The following is a 26,299-nucleotide window of genomic DNA, read 5'->3' on the forward strand; positions in this document are numbered from 1 at the left end:
TTTCAGAAATACATTGGAACATCATGATTATTGTAGGGAGGAGCATCAAAGACCACCCACCATCTATCCTAAAAATTATTTATAATACCATCATATATGCACCAATGGATTGGGAAATTTTTAGTTGTATGTTTAATAGTATCTTGTTCTTAAAGTTTTTTAAACAATTCACAAATACTACCTTTTTCTATTTCCTTTTTTTGCATCTTGATATGATAATTTGTTTGTACAATTCTTTTTTCATCCCTCTTAACATGCCAAATATCCAACTGACCACTAATAGAAACCACATGGGTCATAATGGGATCAAGGAAGGATGCCAATTATGCTCTCATCAGATTGGTTTGTCCACAATCTTTTAACCTACCAATGACTACTTCTAATTCATTTTTCCCTCTTTCTATTTCATTCATTATTTTGTCTTAGGTGCCAAGAGGATGTCTTCCAATCAGTGCAAGTTGTAGAATTTCTTACTCTTGTAGTGAAGGGTTTTCATTTTGATTTTGTTGATCCAGTTAAGGATTTGGTGGTTCATTATTCACATTTCCTGATAAGAAAACAATTGTAATCTATATAAATAAACAAATTTAAGGAAAAATTGAAAAAAAAACCTAAAAACATACAAAATAATGCAAAAACATAAAAAACAATAAAAAAAAAAGAGTAGAGAACATACGACGTGATCTTGATCTTGATCTTCAGCATCGAGGAGGCATTTTGAGGAGCTAGGTGACAAAATTGTTTAATTTTTCCAATCCACATGTGTGTTATTGAGGAGAAATGAAAAACTCAAATAGAATAAAATGGGCCATAGGTTTGTAGCCCATTTATAAAAAATTTTACTTTTCCAAAGTGCGTACGCACTATAGCATGCACACACTTTGGAATTAAAACAAAAAATACTTTATGTGTCATGTTTTTGGCACCACAACTTGGTGCACATACCCATTAGTCATCTCATTTGATGCAAGGAACTTCTCATGCTTCTTAAATATCCTTGAATAGGGGTATCATAACTAGTTTACCTCTTAGATACTCATGAGCATCCTTAGGTAATACTTTTGTAAAGATATAAGCTATTTGATCTTTTATATTCACATATTCCATTTTTACCTCTTTATCTTGAACTAACTCTCTGAAGTAATGATACTTAATTGCAATGTGTTTAGTCTTTGTATGCATCATAGGATTCTCTAATATATTTATAGCACTTGTGTTATCAAAATAAATTATCCCAGATTCAGTGATTTCCTCCTTCATACCTTTGAGTAATTGTTTGATCCATGAAATTTTTGTACAATTTACTATAGTAGCAACATATTAAGATTCACTAGTAGATTACTCCTCTACTAGTGCTCTTTCTATTATCAATATTTCCATCTGAATCAGTATCAATGTAGGCTCTCAACTAAAATTTCTCATTTTTCTTGTATTATAGACCATAATCTTATATTCCATTTGGATATCTCATTATTCTTGTAATAGCCATCAAATGATTCTCCCCTGGATCAAATGAGAATATTGCAACTATCCCAATGAATAATGGAATATGAGGTCTTGTATGTACTACATATTAAAATTTACCAATCATAGACCTATAAAAAAATTTATTTACCTCAACTAAGTCATCATTCTTTGACAATTTATTTTATGTCACCATAGATGTGCTTATTGGCATGGAATCTTCTAATCCAAAGTTTTTTAACATATCCTTTACATATTTTGACTGAGTGATGTATATATCATATTTCATCTGATGTACTTGCAAACCCACAAAGAACTTGATCTCTCTTAACATAGACATTTCAAATTCTTTCATCATTTCATTTGCAAAAGCTTTACATAAATTATCTTGACCTCCAAATATGATATCATCAACAAAAATTTCAAATAGTAAAATACCTTTTCCTTTCCCTATCTTTAAGTACAGATTGTTGTTATCATTAGTCCTCTCAAATCCAATCTTCACAAAATAATTATGAAGCCTTTTATACCATGATTTTCATGCTTTTTTCAAACAATATAAAGCTTTGTGTAGTCTACATACCATATTTTTATTCTTAGAATCAAAAAATCCATTTGGTTGTTCTTTACAAAACTCTTCTTCCAATATGTCATTCAGAAATTCAGATTTAACATTCAGTTCATAAACTTTGAAAACTCTATATATAGAGTGAGAAAGAAAAGTTCTTACTCCTTCGAAACTTGTAACAAGAGTGGATGGTTCTTCAAACTCTATCCCTTCTTCTTGTGCATACCCCTTGTTACCAATCTTTCCTTATTCCTTATGACTTCACCATTTTCATCTAACTTGTTTCTATACACCCACTTGGTGCTAATTATTTTTATATCTTTTGATCTACGAACTAGAGTCCATGTCTTATTTTTCTCAATTTGTTCAAGTTTTTTTAAAAATTTGCTTTACTCTAGCCACATCCTCTAAGGCATCTTTCACTATTTTAGGCTCATGCGTGCTAAGAAAACATGCATCATTTCTCAACTTGTTCCTTCTCATTGGTCTTGGATTTTTATCTCCAATGATTTGTGTAGTAGGGTGATGTCTCTTGACATGCTTTGACAATCTTGGTTGTGCTCTTTTTTTTCTCATTTTGTCTCAACTTCTTGATAACTATTTACTTCTCTATTATGTAGTTCATCATATCTTTCATGTACACTAATCTCAAAATCAAAATGTGCCTCAACTTCATTTCTTAATTCAACACCTAATTGTAGCTCAGTTCTTGAATGCAACTCAACATTCATGGTATGTGGCTCGGTAGTGATTGAAACTTGCTATTGTTTTACAACTTGATTTACAATATCTTCATCAATAGGAATACCTTCATAAAATTATAGAAATTATTGTATTCCTCTAGTTCCTTCATAGGTTCAGCCTCATGTACTTCTGTATATTCATCAAATTTCTCATATGAACTTTCCACAACTTTTTTAGTGTTAATATTTAAGCACTTATAAGCTTTACTTCTTGTAGAATAGCCAAGGAATATAACTTCTTCAATTTTTGCATCTAATTTATTATTTAACATTCTTGAAATCTTTAAGAATATAACACTTGCTTCTAAATACCTTAAAATATTTTACATTGGGTGAGTATCCATACCATAGTTCAAAGATGTTCAATGTGTACCTTTATTGATTTGCACATAGTTCAAGGTATAGATAGTTGTACTTAAAAAATCTCTCTAATATTTCAAAGTAACATTTTTCTTCATCATGAGCATTCTAGCATAGTCCATTACAAATTTGTTTCTCCTTTTAGCAATTCCACTTTGTGGAGGGGTTCTAGGGGCGAATGTCTATCTTTTGAATCCTTTATCATTACAAAACATCTGAAACTCATTTGATGTAAATTTTACTCCTCTATCAAATCTCAAGAATTTCATACTTTTACCTATTTCCTTATCAACTCTTTCTAAGTATCACTTAAAAATTTGGAAACCATTAGTTTCTATTTAAGAAACATAACTGCCATCATCCTAGAATAGTTATCAACAAATAGCATAATTTTCTTATCAACTTTGTAGCTGTTTACATCAATTGGTCAACAAAAGTTAGTATAAAAAATCTCCAAAGTTCCTTTAGAGGTATGAGTATTACTCTTAAAACTTGACTTTGTCATCTTGCCTGACTAACATTGTTTGCAAATTATATTGTCAAATTTTTTCAACGTAGGCAAATCTCTTACTCTTCTCATGTTACTGATACAAAACAAGTTATCAAAATTAACATAACATAACCTCTTGTGCCATAACTACACATATTCAAATTATACAACTAGATAAGTAGCATCATCCATATAAAGATAGAATAGATTACCTCTAGTTTGATCACCTTTTCACATTAGTTTTCCATAAATATCATATATCTTAAAAATCTTGTTCTCAAACTCAAACTTACAACCTAAACTATTCAATTATGACACACTCAAAAAATTATAATTAAGTCCTTCAATATTATAAGCTTTGTCACATAAAATATTTTCTATGAGTTTTATATCTAACCTTTTCCTTTTATAAGATAAGGTACATCATTACTAAACCTTACACTATTTCCATCATAATAATTCAAGTTAATGAACTTACTTTTATATCTAATCATCTAATGTGAATACCCACTTTTAATGATCCATCTATATTTTCATAGAAGACACTAGTGCAATTGCCTCATCTTCATCAAAATGATCCTTCATTGCAACATATACCACTTCATCATCATTATCGTTAGATCCATCTTTAGTTTCCTCTTCAATAATATAGTAAGATTTCTTACCTTTGTCTTTGTAATCTTTTTTTTCCTCATCTCTTCTACTTTTGTACTTGTCTCCACCTCTATAGTTCTTCTTCTCTAGACTTATCACAGCAATATGACAAACCTCATTGCAATTAAAACACGTGATAGGTAACATACCTTTGAATTTTTCTTTACCTCGATGAAATCTTCTTACTAGTAATCCTCCAAGTTTTTCTATATCCTCCTCATCTATATCACTGTCAGTAGAAACATATTTTACCTTCTTCTTCTTCTTCTTCTCATTAAGTTCCTTCAATTACAACTTAGCTTTGAAAGTAGATTCAATATTGTTGGATTTAAAGTTATCAAAAGTAGATAGCTCAAACATAATGAGCCTAACTACCAGACCTTCAAGAGTTAGATTAGAACCTAGTATACATCTTAGTTCTTTTATTGTAGAAACTCTAATAGCGTAGATGAGTATAAATGTTCTCAAAAAAATTCTTAGTATAGTCTCATCATCTATCTTACCAATAGATCCTCCTATGGCATTAACAACATCTTTTATCCTAGACCAATATTGAGCAACACTCTCACTTTCTTGCATTCTCATATCATCAAACCTACCTAGAAGACTTTTAGATTTGGCTCTCAATATATTTGTATCACATCCATAGATGATGTGAAGAGCAGCCCACATCTTCTTTGCACTATCACAATCCTTGATATCATCAAACTTGGCATAACTTAGGGTAGAGGCAATCTCCAATATTAGCTAGTTGTGTTCTTTCTTCTTTTTTAGATCTTTAGCAGTTAGGGCTCCAATAGTATCAACATGCTCAGGAGAAATGATAGATTGTACATGATCTCCAAGACATTCTAAGTGTAGCTTCATCAAACTTTTCCATGTAGGAAAGTTATCTCCATTAAGCTTAGGTACCTCTCTTTTTAATATATTGATCTTTTTCCTTGTCATACCTTCAAACTAGTCCTCTTAAGTAGATGACTCTGATACCAATTGTTAGAATTACTTGTAATAACTAAGAGGGAGGTGAATCAGTTATCCAAGGTCCAAATGTATAAATAAAACTTTTTACAAATAAGTGAGCCCTTATATATAAACATATTTGTCATGCATGCATCCTTTAGATTATATTGTAATCACTTAAACTTGTAGGTTACTATCAAATACTCTTTGCAAAATTGTAAGAATGAGACATAATATATTCAATGACACATTTGGCACAACTATTTTATGTAGAAACCCAATTTGAAAAAAATTAGTAGTAACATGCTACTCATTCTCACTGTTCTAAAGTGATGATCTATGAAAGGCCAACCTTGTTAAAGGTTACAATACACATTGTTTAATATGACCTAGTTAGAGGACTTTAGATCATTCACATGGAATGTCATCTAGTTAAAAGATTTACAAATGATTGTCAGGTCAACCTTAATTCAAAGGATTTACCCTAGACTGATATAATGATTAGAAAGTAATAGTAAGGTTTGATCTGATAACAACTTACAACTCATTTTGCAGATTATAGATCTTTGTGTCAATCCTCCATTTTGCTTGGCTTTCACACACTTTAGCTCTAATAGCTTGTTTACCCTTCAAGAACCCATACCCTTAAGCCTTCTTTCTTTTCTTTACAATAGCAGTCTTTTCTATTTGTCACTAATGAAGCAATACCTTAGACTCTTTGTTTTCCTTAGGTTCTCGCACATGACAACCTTTTCTTCTAACTAGCCATCTGCATAAATAGAGAATCAAGATCTTTTACCATTCAACCTCTATCATCCATTTTAGGGTTAGGTAGGATTAGGTACAATTCAATGAATCTACCCATCTTTTCATTTGATTCCCTTATAGAAACTTCTCCTTCAATCTTCTTTGAATTCACTTTAAAATAGTTTACCATGAATTTTGTGCCCCCAGCACATCATAGTTATCTTTCACATGCATCAAAAAATTCAATAAAACAAAATTGTCAGCTTAGATTCATTTAATCCACAATTTAATGTAAATACTAGCACTAGACATTAATATGTTGTCACTCTACTTCTATACTATTCTTCCACTCAACATTAACTAGATCACTCAAAAAATACTAAATTTTACTGGTGCTCGGCATCAACTAAACTTTACTCATCTTATATTGCATCACTAGGCATAAACTAAAATTTAACTTCTATCACCTCCAACTAATTTTCTACTTGTCTTGCATTAACTTTTCTCTGCACCTACTATCCACTTAGTCAAGCTTGGTAGACTCAATTCTTCTTACATGTTCTTCTAGACTTTGTCATTGTATTCATCCTTTTCAACATTAAGTATATAATCAATCCACTACGTCATCATTGCATCAACTTATCTATCTGCTCCTTTTTCATACCATAACTCAACTTTTCCTTTAGGTACTATTGTTATCTAATTTCATCAAAACCTCCTCATCAATCAAACAAATGATAGTACTCAAATCATCTAAAAAGGTTATCTTACGAGGAAGTAGCAAGTTTGACATTGGTGACAAAAAAATGATTGAAACACATTCTCACACTTGTATCAATCTATCTTCAACACATAGGTTAGCGTTTAGAATCAAATGCCTATAGATTGTATAATCCAATCACCAAGAAGATCATCATTTCAAGAGATGTGGAGTTTCCTAAAAAATTAGTAAATGGATGGCTCAATGGATTAATCTTTAAGAACTTCAAGTAATGTGTCGACTATTATTGAGGAAGATGAAGTTGATCATTAGCAAGATGAAGGAGCATTAAATATAAATAGTTGTAGATAGAGGCAAAAATACAAACATCGTTAAACATGTAGAGAATCAGTTCCTAGCAGCTCTACACAACTCCAAATTGGTAAGCATAATAGAAGCAATAGTAGTACTAAAAATTATAATCCAACTCTCACCTCCCTAAATTGCCAAGAAAAATCAAGAGTCTAAGGGAGATTTACTAAGATGAAAGGTATGATGAAGACTATGATGAGAGAGCTAATTTTATATTATTTTCTCATAGTGATCAAATCTAGTTTGAAGAAGCCATGAAAGAAAATAAATGGTGTAATATCATGGATGAGGAAATAGATGCTATAGAGAGAAATGAAACATGGGAGAAAATTGTTTTGCCTCCCAAGGAACAGGTAATTGGAGTTAAATGGGCGTAAGGAATGACTAGTAGTCAAGGGGTACAAGCAATAGTATGGTAGAGATTATGAAGAGTCATATGCTCTAATTGCAAGAATGGAAACAGTGCATGCTGTCATAGAAATTGTAGCCCAACACAAATAGAAAGTATATCAAATGGATGTGAAGTCCACCTTCTTGAATGGTGTATTACAAGAAGAGGTGTATGTGGAGCAACCACCTAGTTATGAAGTTGCGAGTGAGGAACACAAGGTGTATAGGTTGAAGAGAGCTCTTTATAGGCTCAAGCAAGCTCCATGGCCATGGTGTAGCAGGATTGACTCATACTTGATGAGAAATGGCATTAACAAAAGTGATGTTGAGCCCACTCTCTACATAAAGACAAAAAATGGTAATGCTCTGATTGTTCTCTTGTATGTAGATGACTTAATCTTCATTGGAAATGATAATTACATAATTGATGAGTTCAAAGAGGCCATGAAGAGTGAATTTAAGATATTTTCTAGGCATAGAACTAAATAAATACATAATGGCATCTTTATCTCTCAAGAAAAATATGCAAATCAGATCTTAGAGAGATTCAAAATGAAAAACAATAAGGCAACCCCAACATCAATAATAGTAGGTTTGAAATTGAGAAAGGAATATTGCAGTAGAAATTTGAATCCAATATTATACAAAAGCATGGTTGGAAACCTGATGTATTTGACAACTACTCAACTTGATATGATGCATGCAGTAAATTTGATTTCTAGATTCATAGAAGCTCTGAAGGATTCCAATTGGCAAATAGGAAAGAGGATCCTAAGGTATGTGAATGGCACCAAGGGATTTGACATTTTGTATACTATAGATAATGAATTTGGGCTGACTAATTACACTGATAGTTATTTGGTTATAAGTCTAGATGATAAGAAGAGAACTTTCAGTTATATGTTTCATATGGGTTTGGGTGTAATTTCATGAGCATCCAAGAAGCAACAATTTTTTGCTCAATCCATAGAAAAGGTTGAATACATAGTAGCAAATGTAGCAACATGTCAAGCTATTTGGCTAAGAAGAATTTTGGTAGATTTGAATGAAAAGCAAGATGATGGAACAACAATCTTTTGTGACAACATCTCCTCAATCACAATAACAAAGAATCTAGTTTTCTATGGGAGAAGCAAGCATATTGAGATCAAATATCATTTCAAAAGAGAGCTAGCGGAAAATGGAGAAATCAAAATGGAATATTGTAAGTCCAAGCAACAACTGGTGGACATTTTCACTAAACCATTGGGTATAGAAAGTTTTGTGTATCTAAGGGGAAGTCTTGGCGTAGTTGATTTCGATCAATAGTGATCCTAGTATTGTTGGCTCAAGAAAAAGGGGGAGTGTTAGAATAATAAATCTTAGTGGTTGCCCTTGGAGCCCTGTGTCTATCTATGAACTTTGATAGTATGTAGGTGCAACAGTCGAAAACATAAATGAGTTTGAATATTTAAATGAAAGGAATATTTTGAATTGACAGTAAGACACAAAAATAGGGGAATGTTTCTTTCATTATATAAGTCAGATCTAGATAGTCTGAGAGTGACAGAGAGCTTTTGAGTTCAGTAGGACAACAGAGGCAAGAAGGTCGATCAGATCCAGCAATACTAGCAAGGGTGGATGACTTTCTAGGTATTTTGAGAAAGTAACATTTTGTCCTATATGAGAAATGATTGCTTCAGGTTTATTATATGCAATCATTCATTTCTATACGTTTGATTCATGTTCTTAAATATTTTTGTTCATCTAGGATTAATAATTTATTCTCCAGATTTGTAATAGTTATTTCAAGTTAATAGAAAGCAGAAAAGTGTATTTTCCATCTCCAATCTATTGTGGTTATAGTTCTTGTCTCCTTTAATGTATTTCGATGTGCATGATTAGTAAGTTTTGAGATAGATGAAGAAAAACCATCTAACACGTTTTTGGAATGTTGTTCTTCCTCCATCTAACATGTTTTTGGAATGTTGTTCTTCCTCCCCGCATTACTTGGTTTTTACTTAAACTGTGTAACTCAGCTTGTATTGACGAAGTAACTTACTCTCCTCTGCTAAGCCCATACATTTCCAAGCTACCCTTTTGATGACTGAGTAACTCTGTCCATATAGGTGTCGAGCAACTTGGCACTCTACATTGTCAAGCAACTTGCACTGTCTGTCACTTGGCTCCTTACCGTGCCGAGTGACTCGGCTGCCTCTGCAGTTTGGAATTTTTTGTGATGTTTTACAACACAAGCCTTCGTTCCATCCTTTCCAAGACCTCCAATACTGAAGTCAAATATATAATAGAATTATGTCTTGTCAATGATATCGTGAGCAGATAAAGAAGTATAAACATCTCTAATAAAAAAATTTACCTGATTCCATGGCCAGGGCCGCAGTTGATATTGTGCACACGAATGCCTGAGCAACTGTTTGTATTGACACGCAGTCATCCCCTATAATTTATTCGTTTACACAAGTTATAATAAATACCAAAAATGGTAGCTGATAGAAGAATCAAGGGACGTAGCATTATGAATGTTATTCAATATACCACATTGCAGAGTGGAATGGTTTATCTCGACATCCTCAGAATTCTGCAGATGAATTCCGTCGGTGTTTGGGTTGTTTGCAGAAGAGGAAATTGTGAGACTAAATACTCTGACAGAATTGCAACTGTCAAACTTGAGTTGAATTTGTTGACTTTTTATTATTGCAATACCCTCTATAGTCATGTCATAGCTTTCGTCGAATCTTATTGCCTTCATGCAATTACCATTTATTTATCAATGCCACTTCTACGGAAAGAACATACCCACTACATAATAGGATATTTATATTTTCATGTTCTTAGAGAAAGGATTATATTTATATATCTATCTCAAAATCTTTTTAAGATTATTGCATATTAAAAAAATCTAAAAGAAAATTTGATGTTTTTGTTACAGAGTACTTCGCTCTAAGAACCCACCGTAGGCTGGACGCTTGGTAATTTGCTTCTTCCTTTGCTGCCATCCTGATTTGCAAATAATCCCAAATGTTATTCATTTTGATCGGAGGATATTTCTTTTATCCAGCATCTTTTCTTCAATTGTGCATAAATATCATAGGTTTATCACATGTCATTTAAAGTTTACCATATCTTCTTTCTCTGACATCTTCCGCCAAGTTGTTCCTTGTCCGTTAAATGTGCCCTCGCTAGCATTAGTAATACCATTCAGCATTGAAAAATTTATCCAATTCAATGGTTTAGAAGCCCACACCTTTGAATTAACCGAGGCAACAACATTTCCATCCACCTATATATATTTAAGAAATTAATATAAGATTTTATTTCACGCTAATTCTAACAATTGATTAAAATTATAAGATCATATTACCTTAAAGAGGATATTTAATTTGCAAGGTCCCGAGAAAGTGAGATGACCAACTAGAAATTTGTAGCCAGATGGAATAAGTAGTGTAGTTGAGTCCTCCTCACACGCTACTTGCCACGCCGCCTGGAAAACCTGATTCGTCCACATCACCTACTTAATTTTCAATAACAAGATTCCATACCATACCATGATTCATAGATAGAAAGATTAATACCTTTGTGTCATCAGTGACTCCACCACCCTTGGCACCCAATGCTCTAACGTCCACCACCTACCACCTATTAATCAACGTCATAATTAGGTGATGAGAAGACAACCACCAATTTATTTTTAAAATCCCTTACTCCTAAGAATTTATATCTTTTTAAGCCAAACACAAACATAACAAAAAGCATAAGATATATTATTCTCTGGGAAGACATTTTGTTCTTCAACTTAGAGCTTGCAATGTGATTTATTCTCGAGGCTTGCTTTATATAAAGCTAAAGAGAGATGATAATCACGGGTAAACAGTGAAAGTTGATGATTGGACATTTTTTAATCAGGGAACTGAATTTGCAAATGGGAGAATGGATTTGCATTTGATTACGACAGAATCTACACAATCAGATATCTGATGGAACATCTTCCAATCAATACTGAGCAATAACTTTGAGAAAATGAGGTGTCAATAAATGTTGTAAGTAAAACGAAACATTTTTCTTTTGGGCTCATATAACTTTGAAAGCCATACATCAACACGGACTATTGTGTGCACTTGAAGCGAACTGAAAATGCATTGTAGACTAGTATAATTCCAAGTTGAATTGACGAATAGTTTATTATCAGATCACGATAACGGAATGCCACAGAAATTGATGACCGTGAATTGTACAAAATGCTTGTATGCATCGCAGGGTTTCATGAAAACTTTTGAGATCCTCTTGATTTGAATTGGCCAATGCTAAAATAAAATATACAAAATTTCTCCCTTCCTTTAATAGGGTTTGTGGGTGCGTACACATACTGAACGTGGTGCGGAATAGTTTATTTTTAAGATTGATTGTATAAGTTTCTCACAATCTAAATGGTTAACACATTCATTAAAATCCACGTTAAGTATCTCTAGATGTAAAACTACTGTGGGTGAGGGATGTGGAAATCAGCATTTCTGTCTGTACTATGCCTATTGTACAACCCAAGTCACAAATCTCGTGATTTCCAGAGTTTGGTAACATTTTCTTCGTTAAATTGATTTTCATTCTTACAAGAAAAATGGGAAAGTTCTCATTCCTATATTGTTATAGGAGTTGGTGATTTAATATCTATATTTATTAATTTAAGATTCATATATTGATTCAATATCTTTTTTTTTTGACAATATTATATCAGTAGTTCTTTTTAAAGTTGGTAATATAATGATGACTATTCATAAATTAAATGAAATGTACATTTAGCTGTAACAAGAAACCAACCATATAATACTAGTACATCAGTTGTGCAAATATGACTACCCGTTTTTTACTATCATTGGTCTCACTTTAGACTTAAAATCTTATTTATAAGCAGATGACTTGTAGAGAATGTTGATGTAAAATATTGAAGTGATTGGAAATCTCTATATAAAATTTTGACAAGTGCCAAAGCTAGGATGCTCCACTACTAGATCCTCTCCCCTAGCTATTTTAAGTTTTCTTTTAAAACTTTTCTAAATTAATTGCCATTCTATGGAAGTGGAGATGCTATGATTTAGATATTTATAAATAGTTAATTTTTAATGTAATGGCAGATTTGGGTGTGGTGTAAGAGTTAAAACCTAAGTTTTATTCTTTGAATAATTTTTTAATTATTACTATTTAATATTTGGAGAATTAGTATTCGACCAACTAATAAATCTCTTAGAATTAACCTTATTAACTAATTTAAAATTTTACTATCAATTATACTAGGTTCTAATTAAAATAATTACTACCTTACATCCTCTATAGATGTGTCTTTTAATAATAACATAAAATGATATTAAGTGATGGATATTACTTTGTTCATATTATAATATTAATTAATATCTTTTTATAAAAATATAAAGGTAATTTACTTAATTAGAAAGAATATTTTCTTATTAAGTAGGCAGTGAAGGGTCTTGAATCACATTACAACAATCACCAAAAAGAAGAGCACAACATTGGAAAATAATAGCATGAAACCACCTAAAACCTACTTTAAAAAAATTAAATCACAATAATAAAAGTGTAACCCTTGTTCTATCTATCACTAAGAGTCTTTTAAAGATTAGTTAACCAAGTACTACAACAAATATGATTATTATAAATTAAAAATTATAATAACTACTAGCACAATTATTTATCCCATGATTCACAAAAGGGTAGTTACAAACATATAAAAGAGTCTTAAGTATATACCAAATTAGAAGAGGGTAGAATAAAATATAGCTAAGCATTAAAAAAAGAAAAAACAATAGCAGATCATTTAAATTTAGAAAAGGTTGCTAAATTTCTCATAAGGCTATGTGGTTTCTTCTTCCACCTTTCATCCTTGTTCCCATTCTTGTCGAAGTTAACCTCACCAAACTTCTCCATTTTTTGACTTTCCTTTTAATTCTACTTCTTCCTTTAATTATTTCCATAACCAAGTTCTACAAAATCCCATCTAAACTATTGCACTTAGATTAGATCATCTTATTCAAATTGTCAAGGGAGACCATCATGGGAACCACTTCCTCTAGATCTGATATTATGCTATATAGAGTATCTAAGCAACCTTGAATATTCTCCATAGCTTATCATCCTTCTTTTGTGCTCGTAGGGCTAGTATTCCTAGTATCAACATCTACATGAGTTGGGGATAAACAAGAAATATCCCCTAGGTTGACACCTATCTCAATACAATGGTCATGACTCAACCAATTCTTTCTCTTTTTTGTTGTATTGTTTATCATCGAATTTATCTGTCCTCTCCTTCTTTTGGAAAAAACTCTTGATCCATCTCAGTTATCATCTATTCATTGGCTACCTTAGTTTTTGTTTTGATATTTTACCTAGAGTATCTGCTTTCCCTAAAATCCCTTCCTTTTTTCTCTCCTATACTATGTTACATATTTTATACTCCTTATTTTCTCCTTTGAATATTCTTGTTCAAAATCTATATAGCCAAATTCTCTTTGGAGTAATATTTGTTAGATTTGGAATAGATATACAATTTAACATGGGCTTTCCACTTTGATGGGATCATATGCAAGAGTTTCTCTTTGAAGGACATAGCCATGAGAAGATGATCCTTTGTAAGAGTCTTAAATACTTTAGCCTATATTTCTAGGAGTAAACTAAGTTTTACTTAAGGGTATCACTACTTATGAACTTTTTAGTCATTCCACCCCCCGCCCCCCCCCCCCCCCAATCCTTTCATTGATTGATACCATCATAAAAATTGATCAAAGATACCTTTCATGGTTTCAAAACTGTCCAATTGTTCAAAATCTTCCAAAACCTAGCTTTTTGCACCATATATCATATTTTCATATTTTTGCCAAGAGCTACGATCATACAATCAAGGGTTTCATCATCCTGTCGTATGTATTCTTTCTACCTCTTATGATGTTATGATGTATATGGTTAGCAAGTCATCATAAGGCCAATTGTTTAGCCTCCAAATCTTATGAAATGGTTAACTTGTCATAATATCATCATCATAAGTTTCAAGGTCCTGATCTTATGATATACCCTTCATCATTGTATCATGTGTTATGTTTTTTATTCTTCCAATCTTATGGCTTGCCTTTGTGGTTTCTAGTGTCATGGGTGCATATTTTATGAGTTGTGGTCTTATGATAGCTCTTTGTATCATAAGATCGTAGGTGCTTAATGTTGAACAGGCTAGTTGATGTTATGAAATTTCATTAGAATATGAATCATGCGATTGTAAAAGCTAGAAAGGGGACTCTCGACTATATGATATACATGATGATTGTGAGATCATAGAGAAAAAAAAAAGAGGGATGCAATGCTATGACAGGTGATCATAAGGTAGATGTTGGTATTTACCCACCGTAAGATTAAAGAAGATCAATGATTGGCCTTTGTGCACCTTTTGAAAATGCTCAATGTTCAACCAAAGTAGGGAAACAAGCTTTAGACACATGTCTAGGTGGGTCCAAGTTCTTTTAGTTCTTCTCGGTGTAGCATCACAAGTGCTAGTTTCTATGGGGCAATTCATCGAAGGAGGTCAGATATGTTCATTCCATAATTTTTTCTTCTGAGGGACAAGAAATATAGTGTTCCAATCTTATGATGAACCATTATTCATAAGATCATAGGGGTAAAATATTAGACCATCAAGGACATGACAAGAGGTTAGGTTGACCGCAATCATAAGATTGTGAGGTTGACTTTTTATGCTGTTGATGTTATGACTGCTGTCATTGTAAGATTGTAAGGTCATTTCACTATACCTATAATATCATAAAGGAAAATTGAAGGATTTATGGCCCTATGCTAATGGTGTTATCGTGAGATCATGTGGTCAAAGGATCGTGAAGTAAGGCCACAATCATAAGATTTTAAGACTTATAAAGGGTGCCTTTGACCATGAGATATGAGGGAGATTATAAGATCATAAGGGTCAGTCTCCAAGCTAAAGATGTTACGAAGGTTTTTGACTTCATTAATGATCGTAAGATCATAAGGCTCTAAGTTGACAAAGAAAAGGTGATTGCTTGCCCAAGTCAGAAAGTATGAAAAGGGTCTTTGACCAATGAAATTTCATGAAAGGTACAAAGTGACAATTGAATATGGTTGACTTGCTGATATATCTGACTTGGCATGCTAATGGTGGAGAAGAAATAGTTTTTTTAATGGAAGATCTAATCCTCTTGATCATCCACAATGACTTTTGAGTGTTCCCATACTTGGTAGATGAAAGGTGACACTCCATCATTGTTTGGTTAACCATTATCTTCATTCAAACATTAATGGACACCATATTTTTCTTCTCAAGGCTTATTCTTTTAGTGAAATATATAATTTTCTTACATCTGAATGTGTACTAGGATAAGATCCTTTCTAGATTTACAGTGATTGTTCTCTGCAACCTTAAATTAAATTGTTGAGCTTTTCCTTAGGGTAGAAGCTATTTGAGTTATGATTAAACTATAAAAGAAACTTTTGTAATCCTTCCAAGGGTTGATCATTTTTCTCTAATTCTATAGCATTGTATTCTACACTCTGTTATTGTAATTTCTAGTGCCTCTAAGTTGACATATTTCTTTGATTGTATCTCTTTCTTCCAATCATATATTGTTCAACACCTTCTTGCCTTTTGTTAATGTATTGTCTTATTCTTGAACTACATGATTGTATCTATTTGTCCCTTTAAATAATGTAGAGTAAGTCTCTTCCTTACAACATAGCTTTATTTTTTGATCTGCATGGGGTTCTTGGATAAAGCAAGGATTGAACCTATATACTTTGAGGTTATGTTGGTGAATTGTGCAAATTTAGGTAGAGATAAGATTGAACAACTATTTTGGTGTATTACCCCTTTATATTAGATTAGGTAGTCTTCTTTCATGCATTCCTTCTCTCTTTTCCTCTCAAAGAGTAGTTAGGTGCACCTTGATAGCAAAGAAGCCAAACTTCTTTAGAGACTTAATCTCATAGTTCAAGTACCACAACTTAGAGATTTTTTTCATGTTTGACAAGGTTTCCTTGAGGTAAAATATTTAGGCAAGGGTGCAAGCTTTTGTGATAATAGAACTCAGTAAACACTTATCTTTAGGGTTTTTAGTTTGAGTGAGTGAATTTTAAAAAATAATAATGTACGGATCATGTTTTCAACTAAGGATTAAAATAGGTTTACAACAAAGGACCCAAATGCCAACAATAAGTACATAACAATATGAAATATTACTCATTCAAATAGTACTAAAAATAAAAATGAACATCTCCCAACATCAAAAAATATACCATAGAACCAACACAATGCTTAAACATAGAAACATTATCAAAGCATAGCTATAGACCCACCCCCTAGACTCAAAAAAGATAATAAATGATAGTAATAAAGATCACTAACTAACTAAGAATTAAGAAAGCTCCAAAGCCATCTCCTATTACATTTCCTTGATCTTATCCATAGTCTCTTTGATATCCTTTTTCTTAAGCTCATCTTTCTTATCATGAAGTTGGTTATTATTTTACTATGAAGAGACTCTTCCACTACCTTAGGGTCATCTAGGTCCAATGCCATAATATTTTTAGCATTCAAATGTACATTGCCAAAATTTTAGTTCATGCTCTTGACCATTGCCTTCGAAAGATTTTTTAAATTTATAACCATGTTATTTGTGGTTTTTTCCAAATTTTCTATTTTGTTTACCAAACCCTACATCACTTAATTCTTCTCAATCCTTATTAAAGGATCATGGTTAAACACATGTTGATAAAGGATATACATCAACCCTTATTGTAAAGAGGGGTCTATACCTTTTCTAGTCCTATTATAAATGTATAAGAATATGAAGAAGGATAGATTAATTTTTTCCTTATTTCTTGTATGGTTATGAATAGGAAATTGGTAACTATGGAGCTCGGTGATTCAAACTTCAAGAGTAAATAAATTTATCACAAGGAGGCAAACAAGAGATTAGAGAGGAGAAGATAATTTCTTGCTTACTTGTCTCCCGATAGAACCACAACTAGTTTTGTCTATTTCTCAAAGAATATCTCCCACTAATATTTTTAATATGGCATGCTACTTCTCTCCACCCTCTCACCATCAAACTAAATACTATTAACTTGTTTAATTTTCCCTAATGTTACCATAAATTTGACAATTTTTATCATCACTTGGCCTTCATGTGATGAATTGACAAATTTCATGGATAATTGGCTATTAAAACCATTCCTTTTTAGTAAACACAGAGACAAGCCCACCCCACCAAAGATATCCCAAATATCATTTTGTGAAAAATATTTACAATCCCTAGGTTCAATATTCTTTATTGACCCACCCATTTTATGCATTTTATTGTAATCCTAGTTAGATAAACTTTTCACCATGCGTAGATTAGGAAACCCCCATTTTAAACGTTCACAACATAAGAAAAATAGAAAAATATAGATATATTCACACAATAGATGAAAAAAACTTAGGCTAAGAAATAACCACATTTGTTAAGACTTTTAAATCTGAGCAAGATTGTTGGGTAATTAACATCTTGTACTTGTAAAGATGTATGGTGCCTTTTGGAGGATTATTGGCATGACCAAAATCCATTCAACTCCCTTTTTGAATTTTGAAGTGTAATTTCTCATTTTAACCTCTCTAATTTTTATCTTGAAATAATTACTTATAATGTTCCTTATTATGAACTCATTCATGTAATAATTCCCCTGTACCATAATGAATGACAAATATATTCATATTAAATTGTCCTCATTAATTTATCTTTAGCTTGAAGGAAAAGTGTGATTTATATTCATTCAAGAAGAATATATTTGGAATTCTTGCCCTCATAAATGATATTGATGTTCCTTCTTAGATACCTTCTATTTAGTGGTAAACTAGAAGAATTTAAATAAAATGTAAGTTTCCACTCATAGGGTCACTAAGCCATTCAAATATGATTATGAGGGAAAGAGGAAAATGATATGATTCCACTTGTGATCCAAAATAGATTAGCTAGAACCCAAAGGAAGAAAGGTGCTAATACTAAATTTAAGATATAAAGGGGAATTCAATATGAGTAAATATACTCTCTTAGGCCCTTAATAGGATAACATGAATGAAAATTTGAACAAATTACTTAAATAATATTAATCTAGATGCTATGTAAAGACAATTAGCATAATTAGGATGTAGATCTACGGTAAAGATTAAATATGAAATGCATAGAGGAAGATGTATTTTCACTCCAAAACTTGCGGATCAAAAGTGTATTTGAATATCCATTTGCATATCTCAAAATAAAATGACAAAGGAACAAAACCCAAAAATGTCTCCATAAATTGATAATGAAAGAGTAGGTCAACATGGGAAGATGTCTTATGACTAGGTTGGCATAGTTTGGCGATCTCCAATTGAGGACTCTAGAAATCTTATGAATAATAGGTTCTAGATATATAATAATATTCAATCCCAACCTACAAATCAACACAAAAAAGAAAGGTTTGGTGGTTGGGATTTGATGAGGGACTTCCTTGGTCAAGCCCTAGCTTAAGGAATTAACCATAATTAAGAAATGTAAAAGTAAATGACTAAAAGAGAAGATAAATGTTAAGATTCACTTTGCTTGAAATGCTTTTTTGCGAGGATTTTGTATGTAAAATTATTTTATATCTTGAATTAAAAATTAAGGGTGGCTATACTCTTTACAATGGATCCATCATAATCTCATCATAGTGCCATGGATATAAAAGTGCATTAATGAAGAAGATGGTGAATGCCTCAATGTAAATCTCATCCCTTGATGTCCAACAATAAGCTAGATCTTGAAGAGTAAATGTTCACAAAGGATCCTTTAACACTAGATAGAAATATTCTTTGTTAAATGCTTGAAAGACTTGAATACTTGAACTCCTTGAATGAAAAAAGAAGAAATGTTCACTTGAGAGGAAGACATTAAAATCTTGGAAATGAATTGTGATTATGATTATCAAAATAAAGCCCCTACTTGTCTCCTTGTATATCAATTTTTTGATGGGAAAATAATACAAGCCAACTGGGTAATGGTAAAACATTAATTAAACACCTAAGGCCTTTTGGGCCTTGAGCTCTAGAACTTTTAGGAACTAGGTCAACCTGGTCTAGGATAGGTTAGTTAGGGAGGATTAGGTTGACTTGGACTAGGTCAACCTGGTTCTAGAGGTCAAGTCCTAGGTGCCATAGAAAGAAGGGGCAGGTATTAAAGAGATAAGGTGAAAAGATGGAAGAAGAGAAGGGAAAGGGACATTGAGCATAGGAATATCCATGCTCCAAAGAGGGTATTATGAAGAGGAAGCTAAAAGGTCTTTAAAGGCATGTTCATCCATTTGAAGATGATACAGGTCTTCCTAATTTTTTCTGTTTCTCGATGAAAATATAGATTTTCTTTCTTATCACCATAGTTGATTTAAACCTAAACCTTTTAATTATAAGAGAGAACCCCACGTATTCCAAACCAACATCAAATAGTTGAATATCATTAATAACGTTAGATTTTAAGCCTAAAGGTTCTTCAAATGATCCATACAAACTAATTTTACCTTATTAAGCTACCAATTTACCATAATTTTTGTGACTTTATTTCCTCTTTTAGGGAATGATGAATGATGGAAATGTCAAAAAATTCTAGAATTCTTTTGTAGTCTTCCAGAATATCTATAATCTACTAAGTACAAAAAGCCTTGTTTCGAAGGAAATCAATAACCAATTTTGAGTCTCCTTCATCAACCACTTTTTTCTTCCCCATCCTTACCAAAATTTGAATGTAAGACCACATATTAGTATATCTAGAAAATTCATTAGTCTTCAATCCAAAATATTTACCTAATCCCAATATCATTTTTTTCTTTTTAGACTCTAATGACTCCACTTAAAGTGGATATTAGTATTCCATTCAACCCAGCCAACATCAAGAGGATTCCATTTGGTATTTTTCCTCTTCCATATTTTGGGCCAATGTATATTATATAAAATCTCTTGATAGTGAAAATCTGAATTTGATCCTATGGTCATTTAAGTAAGAAAAAAACTTTCCATTTTTCTAGGAATTGTCATTCAAGTTTTCTCTTGTTTGTTATGTTATAATATGCAAAACATATTTTGAACATTTCAAGTCCTTTTTTTATCAATAATGTCAATCTTCAATATGATCCATGTGTTTCTACGTATAAGAAGTAGTCAATCTTTAGAATTGGTTTGGGATTCTATAAATTCTCACAAGTAGTGACATGAGAAGAGTCTCCTTAGATAAACCTATAAGGTGAGCTAATAGAGAAATAATTTAACTTTTTATATTTTAAAACTTATTTCTCCTATGTAGTATGGCTAAAGAAAATTATAGAAGGAAACATAGTAGAAATTCTCCCAACATCAGTTTTCTTAAGCAAACCATTTCTTTGAATATCAATATTCCCTAACTTAACATATGTAATAAATATTTTCATGTACCCTTTCCCTCATTCTAGCTAAGGTATTTTCCCACATTATGATCCAAAAATTTAGAAAAGTGTTGTTTAATGTAAGGGGAGGGAAGAAAATCCCAAAGAGGAGAATCCCAAGTCCATAGCTCATTCCAAAAACTAATCGGCCTAACATTTCTAATAAGTTTCCTTCATCCTTAGGAAATTAATTGTTCTTTCAAGACTCCATCAAGTAGAGAAACCATTGGTATCGTCACACAAGAGGAATGAATCTAAATTGTCATAATTTAGGTACATGGACCTTAAGATACTATCTCGTTCTTTATTTCCTTCCATAAGATTCCATCCAACTTCAACAACTAGATATTTTTGTATATTATTATTGCTTGTGATACATAGACCCCAACTAACCCATGCAAGTCTTCTTTTCAGCTCTAAGGTTGACTAGAGAAAATATTTTTGGATTTTATTATTAGTGGAAATGATAGATGCATGAATAATAAGTAGAGAGAGTAAGAAGACAAGGATCCTTTGAAGGAAGTACCTTTTCAACTGAACATTACCACCAAGACTAAGGAGCTTTTTTTTCCTATCTTCCATTTTTTAAAACCTTTCAATAAGTTTGTTTCAGTAGATAGGTGGAGGGAACTTAGTAGAGTGAGGATACTTTGAACAACTTTCATATGAGACCACCAAGGTCATCTAGTGATACTTTTGTCTAGGACATATCAAGCACTCTTCATCTACAAAGGAAGGAGAATCATCCAAGAGTGGAGAGAAAAAAAATGCTAAACCAAAAGGAAAACCTACATGTCATCATTTTGGTAAGTTGGGATGCATAGAAAACATTTGCAAAGGCAAGGCTAGTAAGAAAAACTCTAAACCTAAGTTTACTAGTAACTATTTTAATTGCAAGAAATAATGGCATCAAGCACATGAATACAAATCAAAGGCAAGTGATACACCTAGTATACCTAGATTTGAATGATATTGCTACATATGTCAAAAGTATAGGTATAGAGCTCAAGACTTTAGATTGAAAGAAAAATCTAACTAGACATGTAAGAAGAAAGAACATGCACCTAACAAAGTAAACTCTTATAATTGGGATTATAACACATGGTATAGTTGTCATTATTATGTAGAATATGGTCACATTATAGAAAATTGTAGTAGGACACATTTTAGAGGTAATTACAAGAAATGGTTGAGTGGAAGTCTAGTTTTCTTTAGTTGTCACAAGGTTGGACATGTTAGTAAGAACTCAGATACCCAAGCACCAATACCAAATAATAAAGACATCAAAGAAAAAGGAAAAATTGACCTAGAGAAAATAAAGAAAGATATCGGTGAAACTCAAAGAGAAAAAATAGAAGTTGGAAGTAGTGGATCAAGAGAAGCTAAGATCACCCAATTCAATGGATTAGGTGATCACACAAATTCTAATTAAGAAAAGAAGGTATGCAAGGAACTATACACTTGAATGATAAATTACACACTAGTTCCTAACAAGAAATGTGATTAAAAGTCCATATCTGCATGAATCAACATGCAGTAGAATAGATCTGAGAAAATAATTGAGCAAAAGAATTCATATGCAATTTAGATGTTGAGCATAATTTTTATTTCCTATAGGTACTAAGGAATACCACATGAGCTAGGCATTCAAACACAACCAAGTTGATTTATTGATTGAGCTAAGCAATGGAGACTGAGTGATCAAAGGAAAGAAATGCAAACACAATATTATGTAAAGGTAAAGATAGTTGTGATGTACTAAATAGAGTATAATGCATTTATTATAGACCTAATTGGAAAAATTGAAGGTTTATATTGAATTTTCAAAGCTCAATTTCATTTACCAAGTGATTTAGAGTGTCTAGGCAATTCAAAGGCAATTTAAGCAAAAGTATGAGTGAATCTTAGATTGCCATTGGCAAAGTTGTAGAGTAAAGCAAGTAAAGTTTGTATTGTTAAGTTACACTTGAATGATAAATTACACACTAGTTCCTAACAAGAAATGTGATTAAAAGTCCATATTTGCATGAATTGAGATGCACTAGAATAGATCTAAGAATAATTGAGAAAAAGAATTCATATGCAATGTAGATGTTGAACATCATTTTTATTTCCTATAGGTACTAATGAATGCCACATGAGCTAGGCATTTAGACACAACTAAGTTGATTTATTGATTGAGCTAAGAAATGGAGATCGAGTGATCAAAGGAAAAAAATGCGAACACAATATTATGTAAAGGTAAAGATAGTTGTGATGTACTAAATAGAGTATAATGCATTTATTATAGACCTAATTGGAAAAATTGAAGGTTTATATTGAATTTTCAAAGCTCAATTTCATTTACCAAGTGATTTAGAGCATCTAGGAAATTCAAAGGCAATTTTACAAAAAGTATGAGTGAAGCTCAGATTGCCATTGGCAAAGCTATAGAATGAAGTAAGTAAAGTTTGTATTGTTAAGTTTGGTTGCTTTTAAAGTTGTTGAAGTTAAGTTTCAACACCTTATTTTTGAAATGGTGTCATCTATTTCTTCAACCAAAAAAGAGATGTTAAAAGAAAGTAACACACAAATTATGATGAATGACCAATGTCATCCACCTAATATTAAGGCTTACCCTATTATTGTGATGAGTGGAGATGATGATTGGAGATGAATCTAGTGCCCTGTCATTGATTCCACACATATTTTTGATGGTTCATGATGTATGATCATGTTACATGTGTAAAATTACAAATATTGGAGATTATGAGTTGCAAGCTACATATGAAAAGTTATGTGATAGTAGAATTCTAAAAGATGAGTACAAGATAGTTTCCAAGAAAGGGCTTACTTGTGCCCTAGCATTTCCTAAAGTATTCGAAGTGGAATGGATAAATATTTTATTGAGATAAGTGTATGATATGAAATTATAGTTAGAGGGAGGAATAGTCAAGTAAAAATAAAGCAATAATTTTTTGAGTAACTAGTTATCCAACCCTAGATAGGATAAAGATAGTGAGATGTGTAGTGAAGAACATCATTAAGGATCAGACAATGGCCAAGTGGAATAGCCACCAAAGGTTGATCAATGGAATTAAGGATCCTATTGTTGAATTTGTAATGCATATAGTTGTAGAAAACCTATATTACTCAAGCCACCTAAATAGTATTTCATGCATCACAGTCAACCTAGCTTACAAAATTGTAAAGAAAGATCATAGTTATGACCTGGTTGAGTTGCAACTACAATAGCTATTAGAAAATCTTGGAGCAATAAGGAAAGCCAAGAATACTTCTTATAAGTTTGGATCTTTGCTATTTTTTATATTTTAAAATGTACGCGATTAATTTTCTACTATTGCAACTATTGTGCAGGATAGGATGAGACTTGTCACCAAGAAAATTAATGTTTTCATTGAAAAAATTGGTGAAAATTTTGAGACTATAATTAATAGTTACTATGATGAGTATATGGGAAAGTTGAAGAATAGAATGAGGATCCCAAAATCTATAGTAGATCATTCCTATGAAGATATTCATTTTATGGTAAAAATAGATTACACTTATACACATGTAGTGTTACTAGGGGTTGCATGGTTATGACCAATGCAATATAAAGTAAATGTTGATGAAGTCACTACAATAGTTACTACACTTTTATCTAAAGAAATGGATAAGAATTTCAAGCCCTTCATCAATTATGTGTTAGCCAAGATCATAATGATGATGCAAACTAGAGTGCCCAAGATGGATAAGAAAAGAAAAAAGATGATGACATATCTTGAGGGAAAACTTCGTGAAGGACCACTCAATATAGTAGAGGGAAAAGGTGAAGATGAATATTCTAATGAGGATGAAGATGTTTATCTTAGATTGGCTTTGACAAGTGAGTTTCAACACACTTAAGCTATTTACTTAGTTCATACTAAACTAGTAATTTACATGTTGAGCACAACATGTAAATATTAGACCATGCCAAGTCACTCATGTGTTGAGTCACTCATTTGTCGAGTAACTCAAGTGTTGAGCATATAGACCATGCTGAGTGATTTAGGAGCCAAGTAAATAGTGGATGTTGAGTAATGCAGGTGCTAAGTCACAATAGATAGATTAGTGCATGCTAAGCATTAGAGACTTTAGATGTCGAATGACATAGTTCTAACATATTTGATTTCAGTGGAACAAACAACGATGTAAACCATTTTTTAGCTGACTTAAAGGTAAATTATATAATATTTTGGAGATAAGGGTGAATCTATATTTGGATTCCCTATGCAATTACATGCAGCCAATCAAAAAAAGGGAAGGATTAAGCAAAAAAATAGATGAATTTGAGTCGTAGATTCATACCTAACCCTAAGCCACCAAAGTCTTCTTAAGGAGGATGAATCCCTAAACTCTTTGTAGATGAATGATCAGTGAAGGAGATTAGAAAGAGAAAAGAGGATAGTTTGCATGTGCAAATAGAGCATTCAAGGTGACTTAGAAGTTATGAAGAAAGAGTGAATTGTAGAATCAGTTAGAGTAGAATAGAGGATAGAGAAAAGGATACAACATTGATACATCTGATCAATAAGGATCAATAAGATATTGCATAGAGGTGATCTATTATGAGGTAATCAAGTGCCAACCATAGGATCTATGCTAAGAGATTTCAACAGGTGATTTTAGTCAAATCTCTTAAGAGAGTAGTCCTAACAAGTTGTATTAAATCCTTTAACAGGGTGCTTACATAGATGTAAGTTAAAATCCACTAACAAGTCACACTTCCAATAGGGTGTTGAAATCCTCTAACAAAGTGAGACCTAAGAGTCTTTGTAAGCCTTTAAAAAGGCAAACTTTTCATAGGGTAGATCATGATTCATGGTCAAAACATTGTAACCTTCATTGGATACACTTTATTACTATAGTAGTGAAGATTTGTGGGTGTCATCCCCATCCCAGTTTTACCTTCTCACTTGGAGGGTTTTTGGGTAATCATATATGGTGTTATGTGTGTAAATGTTGACATGTTTATATGACTTAGGTGTATATGCTTTATATGTTATTTCAGTTAACTCATTGAATGCATGAAATGGATGGGTGGTGAAAGTTTTATGGGTCCATGTTTAAACTACTCATTCACACCCCCCCTAACCTTGAAGTTTACCTTTCCTATTGTAATTCCAACAATTGGTATCAAAGCCTTGTTATCTAAAAGAAAATCTTTGCAACTTTGAAGAAAGATCTTGAAATTGAAGTCTACAAGTTGGGAAAGACCACTGAGAACCAAGAGATTGAAACACATCTCATACTACATCAACTAAATGAAACAAGAGAGGAACTATATAAATCCTTGAAGAGAAGGAAATAAATTACTATTGTGGAGAATGATACAT

The 26,299-nt window shown here is 32.1% G+C and overlaps 1 pseudogene; it reads right to left on the reverse strand.

Moving 5' to 3' along the window:
• Positions 1–11,228, reverse strand: part of LOC149576703 (polygalacturonase At1g48100-like) — a 37,349-nt pseudogene extending 26,121 nt beyond the window's left edge.
• Between the last annotated feature and the right edge of the window lie 15,071 nt (positions 11,229–26,299).

The sequence above is a fragment of the Cupressus sempervirens genome, chromosome 1, assembly GCF_028749045.1.
Source record: "Cupressus sempervirens isolate cs-2001-9-10 chromosome 1, ASM2874904v1, whole genome shotgun sequence".
In the NCBI taxonomy this organism is placed as follows: Eukaryota; Viridiplantae; Streptophyta; class Pinopsida; order Cupressales; family Cupressaceae; genus Cupressus; species Cupressus sempervirens.